Source organism: Mus musculus, chromosome 1 (genome assembly GCF_000001635.26).
Source record: "Mus musculus strain C57BL/6J chromosome 1, GRCm38.p6 C57BL/6J".
Lineage (NCBI taxonomy): Eukaryota > Metazoa > Chordata > Mammalia > Rodentia > Muridae > Mus > Mus musculus.
Window position 1 is genome coordinate 191,646,385 of NC_000067.6, and position 19,797 is coordinate 191,666,181.

At 45.8% G+C, this 19,797-nt stretch overlaps 1 long non-coding RNA gene across 1 annotated transcript; it reads right to left on the minus strand.

The window, feature by feature from the left end:
* Positions 1-1,836: 1,836 nt before the first annotated feature.
* Positions 1,837-2,793, minus strand: Gm39741. The gene is made up of 2 exons (XR_865888.1): positions 2,476-2,793; positions 1,837-2,373 (listed from the first exon to the last, which is right to left on the minus strand). It is a non-coding gene; the product is annotated as a predicted gene, 39741 (long non-coding RNA).
* Positions 2,794-19,797: the final 17,004 nt, after the last annotated feature.

Genomic DNA, 19,797 nt, shown 5'->3' on the forward strand with positions numbered 1-19,797 from the left:
GCCTTGTCTCCCTTCTGTGCGTTATTCTTCAGGCTGGCTTCTGTCATTGTACCCTAACAGCTACTCTGGGTACCAATATTTGCAAAAGAGAATAGACATCTTTTATCCAAAAATACCTGGCTATTTCTGCCTTGTGTATTCCTGTTCCAAATGGGATGATGTAGTTTAGAGATGTTTTGTTCCCCAAGAGCTTAAATCTAGGAGGTGGTTAGAGCCTAGTGCAAGATGGTCGGGGTCCCTGGAGACATCGCCTTGGGAAGGGATTGTTACAGTTACTGAGAGCTCTGACTGCTAGGGAGAAGGAAAGCTTGGTGAGGTGTATATACCTACTATCCTACCTACTAACTATTCTACCTACTATCCTACCTACTATCCTACCTACTAACTATCCTACCTACTAACTATCCTACCTACTAACTATCCTACCTACTATCCTACCTACTAACTATCCTACCTACTATCCTACCTACTATCCTACCCACTATCCTACCCACGGTCCTACCCACGGTCCTACCCACTGTCCTACCCACTGTCCTACCCACTGTCCTACCCACTGTCCTACCCACTGTCCTACCCACTATCCTACCCACTATCCTACCCACTATCCTACCCACTATCCTACCTACTATCCTACCCACTATCCTACCCACTATCCTACCCACTATCCTACCTACTATCCTACCCACTATCCTACCCACTATCCTACCTACTATCCTACCCACTATCCTACCTACTATCCTACCTACTATCCTACCTACTATCCTACCTACTATCCTACCCATTATCCTACCTATTATTCTACCTATTATCCTAGCACTTGGGGGAAGAGGATCAGGAGTTAGTTCAAGGCTAGACTGGGTCACATGAGACCTTATCTCAAAACAAGACCAAACAAAAAGGGGGCTCTGAGGATATGGTTCAGAAGATAAAGTGCTTGATGAGCAAGCACAAGGACATGAGTTCAGATTCCGGGTGCCCATATAAAAAGCTGGCATGGCTGGGCCTCTTTACAGCACCTAAGTGACCAAGTCACTGGGCCATGACACATGGATTTGGTTTTTTTGTTGATTGATTTTTGTTTTGTTTTTTTTTTTAAGACAGGGTTTCTCTGTGTAGCCCTGACTATCCTGGAACTCAATCTGTAGACCAAGCTAGCCTCAAACTCAGAAATAGGCCTGCCTCTGCCTCCCAAGTGCCAGTAATAAAGGCAAGAGCCACCACACCTAGGCAAGAGTTGGAGTTTTGAAAGACATGGATATTGAAGGGCATTCTAGGTTAAGGGAACAGTGTATAGCACTGCCCAGAGAGGACAGTGAAGACAGAGGCAGTCTCAAGAGAGGAAAGAATTGGATTTCAGTAATTGCTCAATCGGACTTTAACAATGCCACGCCATCCAAGTGAAATATGTGAAGAAAGACCGGGGACATACAGGCCTGGGGAGGTGCTAGGAGCTGCCAGCATAAGATAAACAACCATTTGTTAAACACAGGCTGCTTCCAAGCATGTTTCTTATGATGCTCATTTAAATCCTAGACTCTTCCAGAGAGCTTCCTTTTTGCTTTGTGTGAAGACAGCCTCTATAGCCTCACATTTGCTCCTTAGCTGAGGGTGGCTTTGAACTCCACATCCTCTCACCTTCACTTCACAGGTGCTGGGCTTACAGGCGTGTGCTGGTATGCCCTCCTGTGGATATCAATATTTCTATCACATTTTTGTTAAAAAGGAAATAGACACACAAAAAGTTATTTACCAAGGCTGGTGTAATAATAATAATAATAATAATAATAATAATAATAATATATAGGGGATATACCCAAACAGCACATCAGGCCAAGGTGGTTTCACATGAGAGAGATTTATTGTTGGGGAGAGAAGAAAAAGTGGAAGGGGAAAGAAGAGAGAGTGAGAGGGGGTGATCTCCTGATTTATATGGAAAGTGACGTAACACAAGTAAGGGTGGGAGGTGAGCCAAGTGGGTTCTGGGATATGAGGGTCATTGGCTTGGCAACGGAGGTCATGGGTTACATTGTTAGTGCCTGGGTTTGGAATGTCCTAGTACTAACATACCTCCCTTGTTATTATAAAGAGAAGGGGAAAAAAGGGAAGGGGGAAAAAAGAGCTGATGGTGAAAAGAGAACGCGGGCATCATGTCTCTTAAACTGCTTCCTACTATCTAGGAGCATCGTCAATTTCGGGGCATATCTGGCTTTCACCATCAGAATCCATTTGGCAATCGTCTGAATCAGGTTCTTCTATGGACAGTGACTCTTCTGTGGACAGCGGCTCTCCTGTGGGCAGCGGCTCTTCTGTGGGCAGTGGCTGGTAATCTTGTAACAGGAGCCGATTAATAGTTTGGTTAGAAATTTTTTGTCTCTGTCATTGAAAGAATGTAGACAAGATTAATAAGAAAAGGGGCAAATAATAACGCCAGGAAGATGACTAAGAGAGGTGTTACGAAAAGGAGTATCCACTTACATATAGGATTTTTCAAAAATCCCCAAACCGGAGGTCTCATGGTCTCTGAAGTTTTTGATGTCTGCCTGTAGCTCCTGGATTTGGTTTTTCACTATCCCGGACTGGTTGACATAGAAACAACATTCTTCTTGGAGGATCAGGCAAAGACCACCTTCTTTAGCCGTCAGGAGATCTGGCCCCCGCCGGTTCTGAAGTACCACGGCTGCCAAAGAGTCTGTTTCTGGATAGTAAGCACAGTTTCAGTCATTTCCCGAAGATCACGTTTAAACTGGGAAGTGAATGTATTATATTGGGTCATAGACGTCATTATCCCTGCTATTCCAGTACCAGCACCCACAGCTATTCCCATGGCAACCAAAAGTGGCACAACTTGAACTTCTTATATTGGGCAGCTATCATGTTTACAACTGGGATTGGTAGGGGCTCGTTTCCCTCGAATACCCCAGTTCGGGGGGCGGGGGGAAGTAGCAACATGCAACCCCCTGACCAGCTGGCCGGTAGACGGTAGACGATGATACACTTGAGTGCCACAAAGGATTGGCGTGTTCTGAACTGTGGGACATTGTGGCAGAGATGATGTGTCAAGAGTTATGGTTTTATTGCAGTCTAGAGAACTCAGTGTTCCTACAGAGTGAGTCCCAGAGGTTTTGAAGCAATTTGCCACACCAAAGAGAGGGATAGAAGTGAGGTATGGAGTCATGGTAACATTGGATTTAGGGCAGCTAGCAAGGGGTGAGGTAAGGTTACTTGGTAGTATCACCGGAGATGCTGTAACTGTCAGTTGTGAATTAGTTCCAGCAGGTGCACATAGCCAACAACCCTTAAAATGCCCAGGCCTGATGACACTAAGGAGCTGGTAGGCCGAGGTCAAGTTCTGAAGCAAAAGACGGAATGACAAGTTAGTACTATTCATGAGGGGGGACGTCAAAGAGTTAAGAACCTTGGAGGAATATTTGATTTTCTCTCCTACTTTTCCTATGTTTAGGGGTGGGGAAATTGAGACGTATTTTCTCTGGATGTGAATGGTACTTACTGGGGAGCTGGGCTGAGTTTTGCGGTAGAGCTTACCATCAACTCCTGTTTCCCACCTGGGATCCCATGGGTCTCATATGTAGAAGAAGAGTGTCTTGTGGAATCGATAGAAGGAATGATTAATCCGTGTTCCTAACATATGTATCTCACAAGACCAATATGGGCAGCCCCCATATTTGTCCGGCCATCTTCTGCAATAGTCCTTTGTCCGATCAAAGAGAAAGCAAGTATAGAGGTCATAATACACGGATGGGCTAACAGATGCTGGGACGATGGTGATTTGGATCAGTTCTTGGCACCCAGCTATGGAACAGTTTCCTGACCCTATTGAAAAGTCTGTTTGTTATCTGTGGGTTTTTCTTGGACTTTGAATCTCCAGACATAAGGGCTACCCTTGGCGGAAATGAACAGCAGGGAAAAGACAGCAAGACCACAACTAATCCAGCGTCTCATCCAATGAAATCAAGTTCGGCTGCCAGAGCGGAGTCTCATTTTCTGGGATAGGGGACAAGACGGGTGGTCTTGATGTCTTCCAGACCTTAACAGAGTATGGTCCTGTTAGGGTCAATGTGTATGAAGAGGGGGTCATCTTTAGGTGGAGGAATGAAAAATTTAAGGTGAGACAGATGGACCCAATGAGAGAGTCCCTCGAGCTTAGCAGCTGTAAGGGTACGAGGATTACCTTAAAAGAGCCCTGCCATTTGGAAGAAAGGGGTGAGGGCCGATGACCTGGAGAAAATAAAAGGACTTGGTTCCCAATGTTAACAGGTAGCGGGCAGGAAACAGAGTATAGTCAAGGTAGGTGGTGGTCATCAAAGTCCCATAGGAGAGAATGGAGATGAGAAAGTAATGGTAAGCAAATGATCTGGGAGGGGAGAGCACTTGGGTGAAAGGCCGGGAGTTAGGACTGGATGCCTATACATGAGTTTGAAAGGCGAGATGAGGAGAGGTCACTTGGGGAGAGCTCAAAGTCTGAAAAGAGCCAGAGGCAGGAGTTCCACCCAATCAAGGTGAAGTTCTTGTGACAGCTTAACAAGAGTGGTTTTTACGGAGCGGTTAGTTCTTTCTACCCTGCCTGAAGATTGGGGTGGTAGGGAATATGAAAGTGCCAGGGGATGTCTAGGGCCTTAGATGGGATTTGAGAAACTTGAGAGGTAAATTCAGGACCATTGTCTGATTGGAGAGAGACCGGGACACCAAATGGAGGGATGATCTCTCAGAGGAGGAGATCAGAGACTGTCTGAGCCCTTTTGTTAGTTGTGGGAAATGCCTCTACCCACCCTGAGAAGGTGTCCACCAAAACCAGGAAGTATTTAGCACATCTGACAGTGGCATAAGGGTGAAATCAAGTTGCCAGTCAGTTCCAGGAAAGGAGCCTCCAGCCTGATGAGTAGGAAAAGAAGGGCTACAATACTTCGAGTAGGGGTTAGATGTCTGACAGATGTTGCAAGAAACAGGGATAGATTTTAAGAAGTGTAAATCTTCAGGAGTAGGCTGTAGGTGTGTCTTAACAAAAGACAATACTTGGCTGTTAGGATGAAAGAGTTGGTGAAGGTATGGCAGATGTCAATGGGTGAAGGTGGAGATGTAGACTGTAGTGTAAGAATGTCCTGGGGAGGATAAGACAAATCTAGGCCCCTAAGGGCCGCAGCTCTAGCTGCCTCGTTGGCTCGATTGTTCCCCTTGGAGACAATAGAATCATCTGTTGGGTGGGATCTGCAGTGGATGATCCCAGTAGCTGTGGGGAGACAGGAAGCCTCTAGCATAGCCATAATCTGGCTTGCATTAGTTATTGATCCCCCTTTCGTGGTAAATAGCCTGTGCTCCTTCCAGATAGCAGCGTGGGACAGGAGGATGTGAAAAGCATATTTGGAATCTGTGTAGATGTTGAGGGAATGTCCCTATGGCAGTGGAAAAGCACTGGTGAAGGCTATTAGTTCAGCTTGTTGGTTGGTAGTACGGGCAGGAAGGGCCTGTGCCTCCACCACCTCGGTGTCTGATACTATGGCATAGCTGGCTCTTCTGGCTCCTTCATGTAAAAAGGAGCTGCCATCTGTATACCAAGTGTGTATGGCCTGGGGCAATGCGCTCTCCTGTATGTGTGAAAGATGAGGTAATAGTTCCGCGAAAGTTTCAGTGCGGGGGTGAGATAGGGACTGGTTAGTATTTGGTCGAGGAAGAAGATTGGAAATACTGAGAGGTGGACATGATTGGAAAGTGAGTGTGGGGTCTTCTATTAGAGCTACCTGGAGAGAGAGAACCTTGGAGGTAGGTAGAGTCTATAATCCTTTATATGTTAGGAGCTGTGTCTGGTTATGAGAAGAGAAGACAGTTATAGGTGACCCAAATGTTAGGGGTTTTTTTTTGACTCTCAGATAAGGAGTTCAGCGGCTGCTAGAATACAAATACAAGGTGCCCATCCCTGGATGGTTAGATCTTTTTTTTTTTTTTTAAGTATGCCACAGGTGCAAAAAAAAGGTCCCATCTGGTGACCTAAGACTCCAAGGGCAAATCCCTCTTTTTCTGTTACATAGAGGGGAAAAGGACGAGTCAGGTCAGGGAGATGTAAGGCTGGGGGCTTGAGGAGGGCCCGCTGGAGCCTTTGAAAAGGCTTGGTAATAGGTTTTAAAAGAGGTTCGTGGGTTGAGCCTGACATTGCTTCATACAAAGAATGAGAAAGAAGGGAAAAGGAAGGAACCCATGAACGTAAAAACCTGGCTATTCCTAGGAATGATAGAATCTCTTCTTTCGTAGAAGGGACAGTTAGAGATTGGGTCAGATTCTTTATATCTACTGTAATAGCCTTATGGGTTGGGGTAATTGTTAGTCCCAAATAAGTGACCTGAGGGGTGTACAGTTGGACTTGAGAAGGTGAGACCCTGTAGCCTTGATTGGAGAGGAAATTTAGAAGAGCAGAGGTGTCAGTTTGGCTAATTTCTAAAGAGGGGCTACAGAGAAGGACATCATCTACATAGAGTATGATCTTAGATTTAGGGAGAGACAGAGATAATAAGTCAGAAGCCAAGGCCTGACCAAATAGGTGTGGGCTATCCTGGAATCCCTGAGGTAGAACAGTCCAGGTAAGTTGGGTAGAAAAGTGGGTATCAGGATCTGTCCAAGTAAAGGCAAATATGGTTTATGACTGGGCATCTAGAGAAGAATTGCATCCTTGAGATCTAGGACTGAGAAATGGGAAGTTCCCGAGGGGATAGTGGAAAGAAGTGTGTAGGGGTTAGCCACTACAGGATGGAGAGATACATACCACTGCGGAATTAATACGCCTGAGGTCTTGAACTAAGCGATAGGTATCATTAGGTTTCTTGACTGCTAATATAGGAGTATTAAAGGGGGAAGAAGTAGGGCGAAGGAGTTTCTTTCTCAAGAGGTCAGAAATGACTGGCTTAAGTCTCCTGAGGCTCTGGAGAGCGAGAGGGCATTGAGCTTGGGTGATGTACCTGGTAGGGTCCAATAATTGGATGACAACAGGAGAATGGTGTTTAGCAACAGAGGGGTTCTGGACGTCCCATACTGGGGGATCTACCTGTGAGGCTGGAAAAGGGAATAACGTGGTATTGTTAGTAGGTTGGCTGGTTAAAAGGAGGAACAGAGGAACTGCTGGCAAGCTTGAGTTTAGGCGGATATGGGGAGCAAAAGAAATAGAGGCTCCCAGCCTAGCTAGGAGATCCCTTCCCAATAAGGGGACAGGACATGTTGACACTACCAAAAAGGAATAGGTACTGCACTGGCTAGTTTTGTGTCAATTTGACACAGCTGGAGTTATCACAGAGAAAGGAGCTTCAGTTGAGGAAATGCCTCCCTGAGATCCAACTGTAAGGCATTTTCTCAATTAGTGATCAAGGGGGAAAGGCCCCTTGTGGGTGGGACCATCTCTGGGCTGGTAGGCTTGGGTTCTATAAGAGAGCAGGCTGAGCAAGCCAGGGGAAGCAAGCCAGTAAAGAACATCCCTCCATGGCCTCTGCATCAGCTCCTGCTTCCTGACCTGCTTGAGTTCCAGTCCTGACTTCCTTTGGTGATGAACAGCAGTAAGGAAATGTAAGCCGAATAAACCCTTTCCTCCCCAATTTGCTTCTTGGTCATGATGTTTGTGTAGGAATAGAGATCCTGACTAAGACAAATTGGTACCAGCAGAGTGGGGTATTCCTGTGACAACCTGACCATGTTTTGGGGAGAACTGTGGAAGGACTTTGGAACTTTGGGCTTGAAGATCCATTCGTTGTTAAGAGCTCTGTCAGATGTTGTGTAGGAGCTTGGAAGATAATGTTGAGAACAGTGCAGAAGATGGAGGTCTGGCTTGTGAAATTTCAGAGGGAAGATTAAAGACTCTTTTCAGGGCCATTGCTATTTTGATTGGGAAGATTCTGTGGTTCTGGTTAGCTGGGGCTGAAGAATCAGCTGTGATTAACAAGATACCAGAACTACTAAAGTGAAACTTTTGCATTACTGGGACTATTGATGCTAGTTAGCTGGAGCTAAGAAATTAGCGGTGATTAAGACGAGACCAGCATCACTGAGGTGACATCTTCTGGGAAGTGTTTTTCTGAGAGCATAGAGGCTGTGTTCCAGAGATAGCCAAGGTTGTACCTTGTGCTGTGGCTGGACTTGGTAATGTGTAAGAGTCACCCAGGTGGTACTGGTTTTGAAGGCATGAAGGGGACAGGCAGAGCAGCTGAGGCTCAGCACTGTGAGAGGCCATGGAAGGCCATTAGTGTTGAAGGTGCAGCCTCAGTTGCAATTGATGGCCCAGGACTGAAGGGGTCATGCAGTGTTTTGGAGATGCCAGGATCATGAATGACCACCAAGAACAGCAATAGCAGTGGAGCACAGGCATCTGGAGCCTAGAGGAAAAGCTGTGTGCTACAAAGGGCATGGCTGGAGAAGTGACCCAAGCCCTTGGAGGAGCCCAGAAGATCGTGAATTGGATCCCAGACATTGGACAGTTAGAGTTTAATTTTTGCTTTTGATTGTGACTGTGCCCTGATATTTTTCCCTCTTGAAGGAAGAAAGTTTTTTTAGTGAAGCCCACAATTAAGAGACTTTTAATTGTAAAGACTTTGGATTTTAAGAGAGATTGAAATTTTAAGAATTTATAAAGACTGTGGGACTTTTAAAGTTATTTAGATCTTGGGGATGAATAAGAAACTAAGGGTTGAGGCTTACTATTGATGTGTTTGTGTGTCAAATTGACAAGGGGTTAATTGTACTGGCTAGTTTTGTGTCACAGCTTGAGTTGTGGACACTCACAACTTGACACAGCTGGAGTTATCACAGAGAAAGGAGCTTCAGTTGAGGAAATGCATTCATGAGATCCAACTGTAAGGCATTTTCTCAATTAGTGATCAAGGGGGAAAGGCCCCTTGTGGGTGGGACCATCTCTGGGCTGGTAGGCTTGAGTTTTATAAGAGAGCAGGCTGAGCAAGCCAGGGGAAGCAAGCCAGTAAAGAGCATCCCTCCATGGCTCTGCATCAGCTCCTGCTTTCTGACCTGCTTGAGTTCCAGTCCTGACTTCCTTTGGTGATGAACAGCAGTAAGGAAGTATAAGCCGAATAAACCCTTTCCTCCCCAATTTGCTTCTTGGTCATGATGTTTGTGCAGGAATAGAGACCCTGACTAAGACAGGTACACCCCTAAAAATGCAACTAAGTGGTGGGGTCTGGTAAGGAAAGTAAGGTTGTCCTCCTACCCTGACAATAAGAAAATGAGAAGAAGCAGGCCCCCCATACTCCATTAGGACCAAGTAAGTGGCTCCAGTGTCCAAAAGGAAAGAGATGGGGTGCCCACATACCATGATATCTACCCTGAGCTCCCTGTTCGTGATGGCAGTGGTTGGGTCAGAGGGGCCTGGGCCTCATCAGTTGGCTATAGCCAAGCCTAGGAGATCAGTTGGAGGGTTATCTGGGAGTGATGTCCCCTGTTTTGCGTAACATGAGGGCAATAGACAGCCCAATGTCCCTCTTGATGGCACCTAGGGCATGCCACCCTTGGCTTGCAGGGATTAGGGCAGGCTTTTGCCCAATGACCTTGTCGACCATACCTGTAACAGGTACCTGGTGGTCTCTTGAAGACCGTGAGCTCAGGGGTAGCGGCTGGAGCTGTTCGGACAGACTTTGCCAGCATATTGTACTTTTGTTTTCAGACCCTCTCATCGCTCCCATGGTACACTTCAAAGGCCAGCGCTAAGACTTCTGCCTGTGGAGTCAGGGGTCCCCTCTCCAGATTTTTAAGTTTTGTTCTTATGTCGGGGTAGCTCTGGGAAAAGAAGTAGGTCATTAGGAGTTGTTTACCTTCTGGGTTTTCAGGGTCCAGATTGGTATACTGCAATAAAGCCCCTTTAAGGCGATCTAAAAATTGAGATGAATTTTCCTGTTTATCTTGAACAATCTCTTGGAGTTTTTCCAAAAATTGTCAGCTTTAAAGCTGCTCTTCTCAGGCCTGCCAAAAGACATATAACAAACCTGTCCCTGGCTAGAATACCACCTGTGGAATTATGACTCCATTGAGGATCCAGGTCAGGTACTGTCTCCATTCTGCTTGGGTATGCGCTATCTGTTTGAAGAATCTCGCCTGCATGTGCTTTCCCTTGTTCCCAAACTCACCTGCGTTCCTCAGGAAGCAAATTGCTAGTAAGTATCATGTGTAAATCATGGAAAGTCAAACTGTACGATTGGCTAATATACTGAAAGTCTTTAATAAAGGCAGAGGAATTGGAAGTGTAAGAGCCCAACCTCTTTTCTATCTGAGAAAGTTCACTCAGTGAGAAGGGAACATGTACCCTGACAAGACCGTCAACCCCTGCAACTTCCCTTAAGGGAAGGACAGATGCTGGGTCAGATTCCTCTCAGGGAGGATAGCTTGGTTGGGAGCAACATCTAAGTAAGGTCCCTGGGGACGGGAGCGCTAACGAAAATAAGGTTAAGCAGCTCTGACACACAGCCATGCACTTCTCTCAGGTAGATGGGGCACCAAGCAAACATGACCTGCTTGCTCTGCAGCATTTTAAGAACACACACATTTCACCTCTAACTCCTTGTCTATTCTGTCTCTTATGGCTCCAAACAGAGCAGCCCATGTTGATTCAGTGTTCTGTCTGTGACATTCACCCTGCTGAGTGCTTGAATTAACTGGCGGTCTTTGTCAGGTAACAGGAAGGTCAGATAATTCTTGTAGGAAGCTGGGTGAGTGAAACTTGGGAAAATCGAGACTAGTGTTGATAATTTCAATGATGAGCGTTTTCACATTCTACAAGACAACAAGATTGGAAAGATGGCTGGAGCCAGCCATGCTGAAATTAAGAACTGCAGTCATAATTCATAGGACACTGATTTTTAACTCCATATATATATAAATGTATACACAAACACACACACATATGGCCTAAACAGTAGGCGTTCTTTTAGTACTGGTTGTAAATGTATAGGGAAACAAAAGTAACCATTCAGAAGCTACTATTAGCTTAATTCACCATAGTATAAAGGGTTATAAAAGGGATGACATGGAGTGAGTGCTTTCTCCGTGCTCGCACTCCTGAGTCTGCTTGCCTCTCATCCTTGCACTTGGGGCACTGTGACTCTTCATCAGGGATGGCTGTAATATGAAGCTTCACTTCCTCTGGGAACTTCATCCTGACCACCAAAATTGTTTTCCCTCCTTAAGTCAGGGTATTGCCTCCCACCCCCAACCCCTGCTCTCCCAGCTCCTGAGGCTGCACAGAGGAATCTCAGCCAGTGGCAAGGCCTGCAGTCCCATGGTCCCTCAGGCTTGGCTACAATTTCACTTTTAATGTTACTCTTCTCATCGCTTTGGTGCAATGTCATTTTTGGAAGACTGACTCCTCCATTTGGATTTTCTGTTTCTGTCAAATGTCATGTGGATTCATCATGAGGAGACAAGGGATCAACAGAGCTGGTGTGATGGTGGCTGCAGATGGCGTGTGTCTGCTGTTTATGCAGTGATCTGTAGATGTGGAAAAGTCATTTGTACCTGGTGCAGTAAACGTTGCTCAGAGTTAACTTGCCTCAGAGGCTGAAATGGGAGCAGTATCACCAGGTGGCTGCTATTATTAACTAAACCATGGTAACTGAAATCCAGGCATTCTAAAACCATGCAAATTGAGATTTGTTTGCATAGAAGCAGGCAGATTAGTGGATTTCTTTATCTGATGAGGCAAATGGGGCACAAATAGCGTCAAGTGATTTAGTTATGATCACACAACAGGCAAATGATCGCTTGAGACATCTAATTCGGATCTCCAGATTTCAGGTCCAGCTCTCTTTTGTGAAGGTCACTACATACAAGGGGCTGCTTGCCCATGGTTGACTTTCTCTTATGCCTGCCCTCTGGCACCAGCCAGATGAGGGTCCAGCCTTCTCTTCCTCTTCTGTCTTACTAGATGGACTATGCGTTTAAAAGAAAGGGAAGCAAGCAAACAAACAGACTCAGTACACTCAGTACAAATCCTTGCCCAGGTCTTACCTTCTCCCTTTATCATGGAGTATTACGGTTCCCACTGCAGAGTCATTCCAGGGCAACATGCAACATGCTGAGGGGTGTGTGGAAGAGTATACTCTGTTACAAACCATTCTCTGTGTCACTGGTGCAAAGAAAACCTCTATGGATCAGATCACTGCCTTGAAATCTGCGAGGCCTCCAACCTGGCTGAAGGTGATCCCTGCAGGTCTTATTATATAGGGAAGTGTCTTAGGGTTTTACTGCTGTGAACAGACACTATGACTAAGGCAACTCTTATAATAAGGACACCATTTAATTGGGGCTGACTTACAGGCTCAGAGGTTCAGTCCATTATCATCAAGGTGAGAACATGGCAGCATCCAGGCAGGCATGATGCAGGAGGAGCTGAGAATTCTGCATCTTTATCTAAAGGCTGCTAGCAGAATACTGGCTTTCAGGCAGCTGGGATGAGGGTCTTAAGGCCCACAACTATCATGACACACCTACTCCAACGGGTCCAGGGTATTTCTAATAGTACCACTCCCTGGGCAGAGCAGATACAAATCAGCACAGGATGCTAACCTTGCCAAGACGTAGGAATGAAAATCTGGTGAGACTGACTTCATCAACCTGGATTAGACTTTAAGGAGTATAATATCAGGTGGTTTATTTCCAATATATTTAAGCCCAGTGTAGTTTTAAAAAAAAAAGTTTCCTGGTGTAATACAATCCCAGGTGCACAAAGACATGTAATTACATTGAAACTCAAATCAGGTTAGTGTCATCTCTTCCAAGAAGATGAGTTCTAGAGATAAGCTAACTGTACTAGCTTAAGGGCCTAAGGATCTGGCCTGGTCTCCATCATACAGATAACATAGTCATTTGGGCTACTATCCACCTCTAGTCCTGACTGTGAGAGTTTAGGGGAGTCTCTGGCTATAAGGGTATTTATACTAAGCCATCTCTGGTCCTGGTTGTAGGACCATGCTATGGCCTGGCCCAACAGATAACACAGATCACCAAGCTATTACTCCAATTCCCAGCTTTCTGGATGGAAGAACAAGTTTTTCATCTTTTCCATTGGAAAGATGTGCCAGAGAGGCTAGAATGGGAACAGTGTCATTAGGTGGCTGCTATTAGTAAGTATTTCAGGTAATTGTGTGTTTATCATTCCTGGTTTCTCTGGAGATCTGTGGGTGCAAGGACCTTGCTGCTCTGCTCCCAACATGTGACTCTAGCCACACCTGGGCTAAATGATTCTGCTCCTGCTCAAGCCCCGCCTCTCTGGACTCCAGCCTCCAGGGATGGAACATCTGGCTTGGGAAGGAAAGTTGCCTGCAGAGACTGGATACTGTGAAAACAGCAGAAGAGAGTGGTGGTTGCGGGGAGAGGAGGAAAGAGAGCCAGCCAGTGCTCCGCAGGACACCTTTTGGATGAAACCCTGCCAGCATTAGTAGGGAAGGAAGGGAGAGCCAGCCTGTGCTCCGAGGGATGCCCTCTGGGTGGAACTCTTCCAGCACTAGTAGGGAGGGTCTAATGATGACTTCTCCGGGTTCCCTTTCTGTCTCCTCTACTGTAGCTCTCTGACTTCCTTGTGAGTCCATTTCAGAACCAAAAAGTGTGATCTCTCCTTTCCCTAAGGGAGTTACCAAGTGGGGTCCTTACATCCCCGCTTGGGTTGGAGTTTCCCAACAGTCTCATTAAGTGACTCTGAGTGTGCCTGGGACAGACACTCAAGGGAGGAGGTGGAAGCCACTGACAACAGTGGGACTGGGAGCTGTCGAAAGGAGGGAGGAACAGTCAGTCTGCTGTTGACTTGGGTCCCAAGCATACAGCCTTGCACTGACATCTCACCCACTGAAAGACAGCAGTGTTCTGCGTGCCAAGCTTACCTCCACACTCACATATCTATGTTTGTGACAGCATTTAGACAGCCTTTCCTTTGAGGGGATTTCCTTTCCCCATCTAAATTACTTCAGTGCAACAGCCAATCATGGAACCCTTCTCACCTCACAGTGGTGGGCATGCAACCCAGAAACAGCCAATCAGATCCTTCTCCTTGCCTTGTATATATGGATGCAGGGAAAGAGAAAAACCTTTCCACTAGAGATGGCTAAATAGAAGTTAAGCTATTTGCAAGTATTGCCACCCTTGTATAGAAGAGTGTCCATCCATCCACCCATCCATCCACCCATCCACCCTTCTGTCTGTACCTTTACTTATCGTCTGGATTTTCATAATGTTTACATATGGCTAGAAATACGGCTGTGAGCCAGTTTGTGTGTGGAGTGTATGAGAAAGTGTGTTTAAGTTGTTACTGTCCTCCTGGCAATCCTGTGAGGCAGCTGAGGCGCAGACTACAGGCAGCACAGAGGAGCAAGGGTTTATAGCAGACTCATCTGAACCTCAAGTTCTGCAGCAAGTCTGTCTTCCAATCTGTCTCTCCAAAGATGGGTAACGCAGACCCTGCTCACATAAGCACAGCTTGTAAGGAAAGCGGGAACTTTGTGGTATAAAGGTGACACAATGCTGTCACAGACACACGTAAATTCGTCAGGCTCCTCCAGGGAGAATAATTTTATACCTAATTGTACCTTAGTCATCCCAGCCCAATTTGTGGGATTCCTTTTTCCTTGGATGCCAAAGGAAACCTCAAAGTATTAAAGTCCCCCAAAGGTACTCCAGGCTGTTAGGAACACTGGCCATTGCCTAACAAGCAACTTTCACAACTTTCACCACAATAGTTGTATCCTGTAGCCCCTCCTACAGAGCCTGACTTGGTCTGGTCATATTTGCAGTTGCCCTGGAACCTCTTGAGCAAGACCCTCCCACACACATAGCAGGGGGTTCTTTTCAGACCCTGACTAGGCACAAACCACACCCAAACACCTGTTTTCTGAGAGATCCTTTATTTAAAGTGGGGAAGAAGAGAAAGTGGCCGTTGTGTCAGCCACTCTGGCAGAAAAACCGCAGCAAATGACCTTGCAGGCGTAATTTATAGGAAGAGGCTGGGTTAGGAGGCGGCGGCATATCTTGATTGGGTATGATAATTAGGTGAACAAATGGGACATTTGATTGCTGGACTTCAATACTTTTTGATAGCTGGACCTTGGTAGTCAGTCTCAGGAGGGGGAAGTAGCCAAATAAAGGACTAGACCTTGGTGGTTGGCTTTAGGAATGTAATCTAACAGTTTTTAGCAAGGCAGAGGGAATCGGGGAGAAGGGCAAGGCCTTCCAGAGCTATGCTTGCAAAGCCCAGGCTGGCTAGAGTCCCTTCGCCTTTTCTCCCAAGAATAATTATAAGAATAACTGGCCTTAATTCTCAATCTCTGCTCATTAGATCCTAATGCTTCCTGCTACAGCCGCAGTGAACCCACAGCTGAGCAGGAGCTGGAAAAAAAAAAACTAAATATGTATTTTTATTACCCAAACATCTGCTGAGAGAAATTAATTTGCACATGTCACTGGCAAGCCATTTGCAAGGAGCATGACACAGTCTGTTGTTTAAGCTTGGTTTTCAATCTTTTCTTTTCCTTACTCTTAACACTGCTTTCAAATTGGGCAAAGTAGCAGAGTGGGCCCACCCTTCCCTTTCTCATGCACAAGTGGACAAATTACTGAAGGTCACTACGGAGGGAACTGTACAAAGGGTATTTGGAAAGATTAGGTGTATGTGTGCCTTAGCCATCAAGGCATACTGACCATGATCCTGCTGCAATGCATTCTTGTCTATAGGTACAATGTCAAGAAAGTTGCAAAGCTGGGTGTGATGGCTCACACCTTTAATCCCAGCACTCGAAAGCAGAGCAGGCTGACCAGCCTGGTCTAAAGAGCTAGCTCCAGGTCAGCCAGGGCTACACAGAGAAACTCTGTCTGCAAAACCCAAAACAGTGAATAAATCAAAACAAGAAAGTTTCGTGTCAGTAACGAAGCAGCTGAACACACATCCCTCGTCACAGAGCTCAGCTACCTTGCAACAGCAGAGCTAAATTAGCAGTGAATCATATCTGGAAGCAAGAGCGGCAGCAGCTGGAAACTGACTCACTTATGACACGCTGCTAGGGAAACGCCCACCCAGATGACTCGGGGCCCAGTGGCACTGCTGTTGGGCCGCTGTCAACCTTCCTGGTGGAATACTCAAACCAGAATTCTCAAAATTTGGTTCCACCTTAGCCTTGCTTATGAACTTCACCTAGCAAGTTGTCATTAACTAGGTTTTAGAGGTACATAAAGGTGAAGATATTATAGTCTGTGCTCACGTGTTTACTGTTTAAGTGGTGGGGCTTTAGGAGGGGACTGGACTGTGGGAGCTCTGATGTCATTCATGGGTTAATCTAGTGGTGGGTTCATAGTGTGGTGGGCTCTTATGAGGCAGGACCTAGTTTACTGAAGTGTGGGGGCCTGGGGGGGGAGCACCCTGTCCTGTACACTTACCACAGACCCAGAGCCAATGGAGCTACACAACCATAGACTGTAACTTGTGAAATTGTGAGCCAAAACAAATCTTTCCTCCATTAAGCTGGTTTGCTCTTGGGTCTTTTGTCACAGTGCAGACTGGCATACAGGGCATATAGCTTGCAAATAGTTTAGTTCAAAGATTGTAGGAAAGACTTGCTTTTTCCTGACTCAGTTTCTAAGTCAAACAGGCCTGAGGTAGAAGGTGCTGGAATGTAGCTAACTCATTCTCAGGAAAGTAAGACGAGATTCTACGCCTGAGAGGCAGCCATGGCTGTCACCTGCCGTCCCCTCTGGGAGTTATCCCAGGACCTCAGCACTAAGTAAACATTCCAGCCTGACAAGTTGACTGCAAAGGTTAATGTGTCTCGGAAGGTTTTCATACTTGCTGATTTTTGAAAAAAATCAAGCATCCCAGAGCAATGGAGACTGAGATCGGCAATTCACAAAAGATTTGAGCTATTTTAGTTGTGGCTTAAAAATTAACAACACCAAAAAAAAGTTAGGGAGTAGCCTGGCAGAAAACCTGCGATGCTGGCCTCCAAAGGGCACCGTGCCTGGATATTTCTACCTTAGAAAACAACACTTTCCCATGGTATAACACTTCAACTCGAGAAACACATTTGCATGCATTACCAAGTCTCCAGAGAGCAGCTGCAATTTCTGAGGTGACCTGAGGTAATTCACAACTCCTCGACCTCTTTTCCTTCTTCCTCTAACCCTCTCCTCCTATCTCCTTGGGTTTGTATCCCTCCTAATGTATTTTCTTTCTCTCCTGTTGATTTTGCTTTTCTTAGTTTCTGCTATATAGTTCTCTTAGCTTCTGTTCAGCCTCCGAACAAGCCATAGATCTTTGCGGGGTTAGCCAGAGTTCAGATCCTGATCTAATCCAAAGAGGACTTTTGGAGTCTGTTCTATAATATCAAAATATTTATCTTTCCTAGTGAGTTTCCTTTGTTTCTAGATAGATTCTCAAATAGTGAGTGGGTTGTGTACTGGAAGCCACGGTGTGTGGGGGAGGTCATCTACCTGTCTCGCCTCGATGAGCCAGCCAACACAAGCTGCAAGATCTAAAGTTCAAGGTGCCTTATGGAGTTGCCTTATGGAGGTGTCGTATGGGCTTCTTTGTGCTATATCTCTCCAGATTTACATTGGGAATTCTGACTACCTTAGAATAGGATTTCATGGACTGGAGAGATGGCTCAGTGGTTAAGAGCACTGACTGCTCTTGCGAAGGTCCTGAGTTCAAATCCCAGCAACCACACATGGTGGCTCACAACCATCCATAATAAGATCTGACACCCTTTTCTGGGGTGTCTGAAGACAGCTACAGTGTATTTACATATAATAACTAAATCTTTAAAAAAAAATAGGACTTCATTTGGAACATGACCAACAAGGCAAACAGTTGCACAATATTAGAATGAAATTGAAAATGAAGTCACACAAGCAAGCCCCAACATAAATGAAAGGTATCTTCTATAAAGTGGGGAGATTAAGGACCAACCACACACAGAGGGAAGACTGAGCCCGTGAGAACGCAGTGAGAGAACGGCCACCTAACAGCCAAGGAGGGCGGCATGGAGCGCACTGTTTACCTCACAGCCCTCAGAAGGATTCTTTTTTATTATTATTAGATATTTTCTTCATTTACAGTTCAAATGCTATCACAAAAGTCCCCTATACCCTCCCCCCACCCTGCTCCCCTACCCACTCACTCCCACTTCTTGGCCCTGGCGTTCCCCTGTACTGAGGCAGATAAAGTTTGCACGACCAATGGGCCTCTCTTTCCACTGATGGCTGACTATGCTATCTTCTGCTACATATGCAGCTAGAGACACGAGCTCTGGGGTTACTGGTTAGTTCATATTGTTGTTCCACCTATAGGGTTGCAGACATCTTCAGCTCTTGGGTACTTTCTTGAGCTCCTACATCCTCAGAAGGATTCTGTCTGCATTCTGATCCCTGAGTTCTGGCCTTCAAACCCATGAGAAAATGTAACTCTACTCTTATGCTACCCAGTTTGTGGTACAGCACACTCTCCCTGGACAGTCGGAAAACGGAGCAGCAGGCACAGAGACTCAGTTCCCCCCACCCCCACCCCCACCCCCACCTTGTCACAGGATTATTTTAAGTCTCAAACGGTCTAAGAGAAACAACAAGCTTCAGAAATGAAGCATGGCCGGGCGTGGCGGCGCACGCCTTTAATCCCAGCACTCGGGAGGCAGAGGCAGGCAGATTTCTGAGTTCGAGGCCAGCCTGGTCTACAAAGTGAGCTCCAGGACAGCCAGGGCTACACAGAGAAACCCTGTCTCAAAAAAACCAAAAAAAAAAAAAAAAAAAAAAAAAAAAAAAAATGAAGCCGTAATGAAGATGAAAGAGATCGGATTGTTTTGAGAAAGCTTGGTTTATGGTGTATAGTAAGACAAGGGGAAGGGAAGGTGCCAGGACTCTAAAGAAAGGCGGACAAGCTGCAGAGATTGCATTCAGCAAAGACTTATGCATAGAAGTACAAATAGCGGGATCCTCACATCTCAAAGAAAGAAGAGACTTACATGCTAAGCTGGACAAAGGTGGACTGTGGCCAATTGGAATGTTCTTCAGCTTTCCTGGGACAGTATGTAGCATGAAATACTGGGTTGATGACTGTGTTTATCCTACAGTGTTTGGAATATATGCCAGGGTCACCTGATGCCAAAAATAGCAACAATGGCTGGCAAGATGATTTAGTGGGTGAAGGCTTTTGCCACCAAACCTAACAATACATTGCTGTGGAAGGAATGATAAACTCTACTTAACCTGTAGAAAAGACGCACAATCCAGGCATTTTATTCACAAGCCGTAAGACTAGATTGGGCAGGTTTGGAGGGATTCTAACTTATTTCCCAGACATATGTCTCTTGTTTCTTTCTTTCTTTTTTTTCAAAATTTACTTATTTATTTATGTTATGTGAATACACTGCCACTGTCTTCAAGGGCATTGGATCTCATGACAGATGGTTGTGAGCCACCATATGGTTGCTGGGAATTAAACTCAGGACCTCTGGAAGAGCAGTCAGTACTTTTAACCTCTGAGCCATTTCTCCAGCCCTTGTTTCTTGCTGGTTTTCCTAGCCAAGTGCTCATAGTCAGTCTCCTCTCAAGCTGGCCTCCTCCACTCTCCATGTCTCTCTCTTTCATCTCTCCTGAGAACCTTCACTCAATCACCAAGTCCCACCTTTTTCCCTCTTCTGCCTATTCATGGGCTCTAGCCTTTTATTGACTAGTTAAATTGGGGAGCAAGGTTTACATAGCATCACTCGGTGTGAGGATCTGCTCACAGGATGACCAGATCTTTGGAGGCAGCATTTAGCATTTAAATGCAAGCAA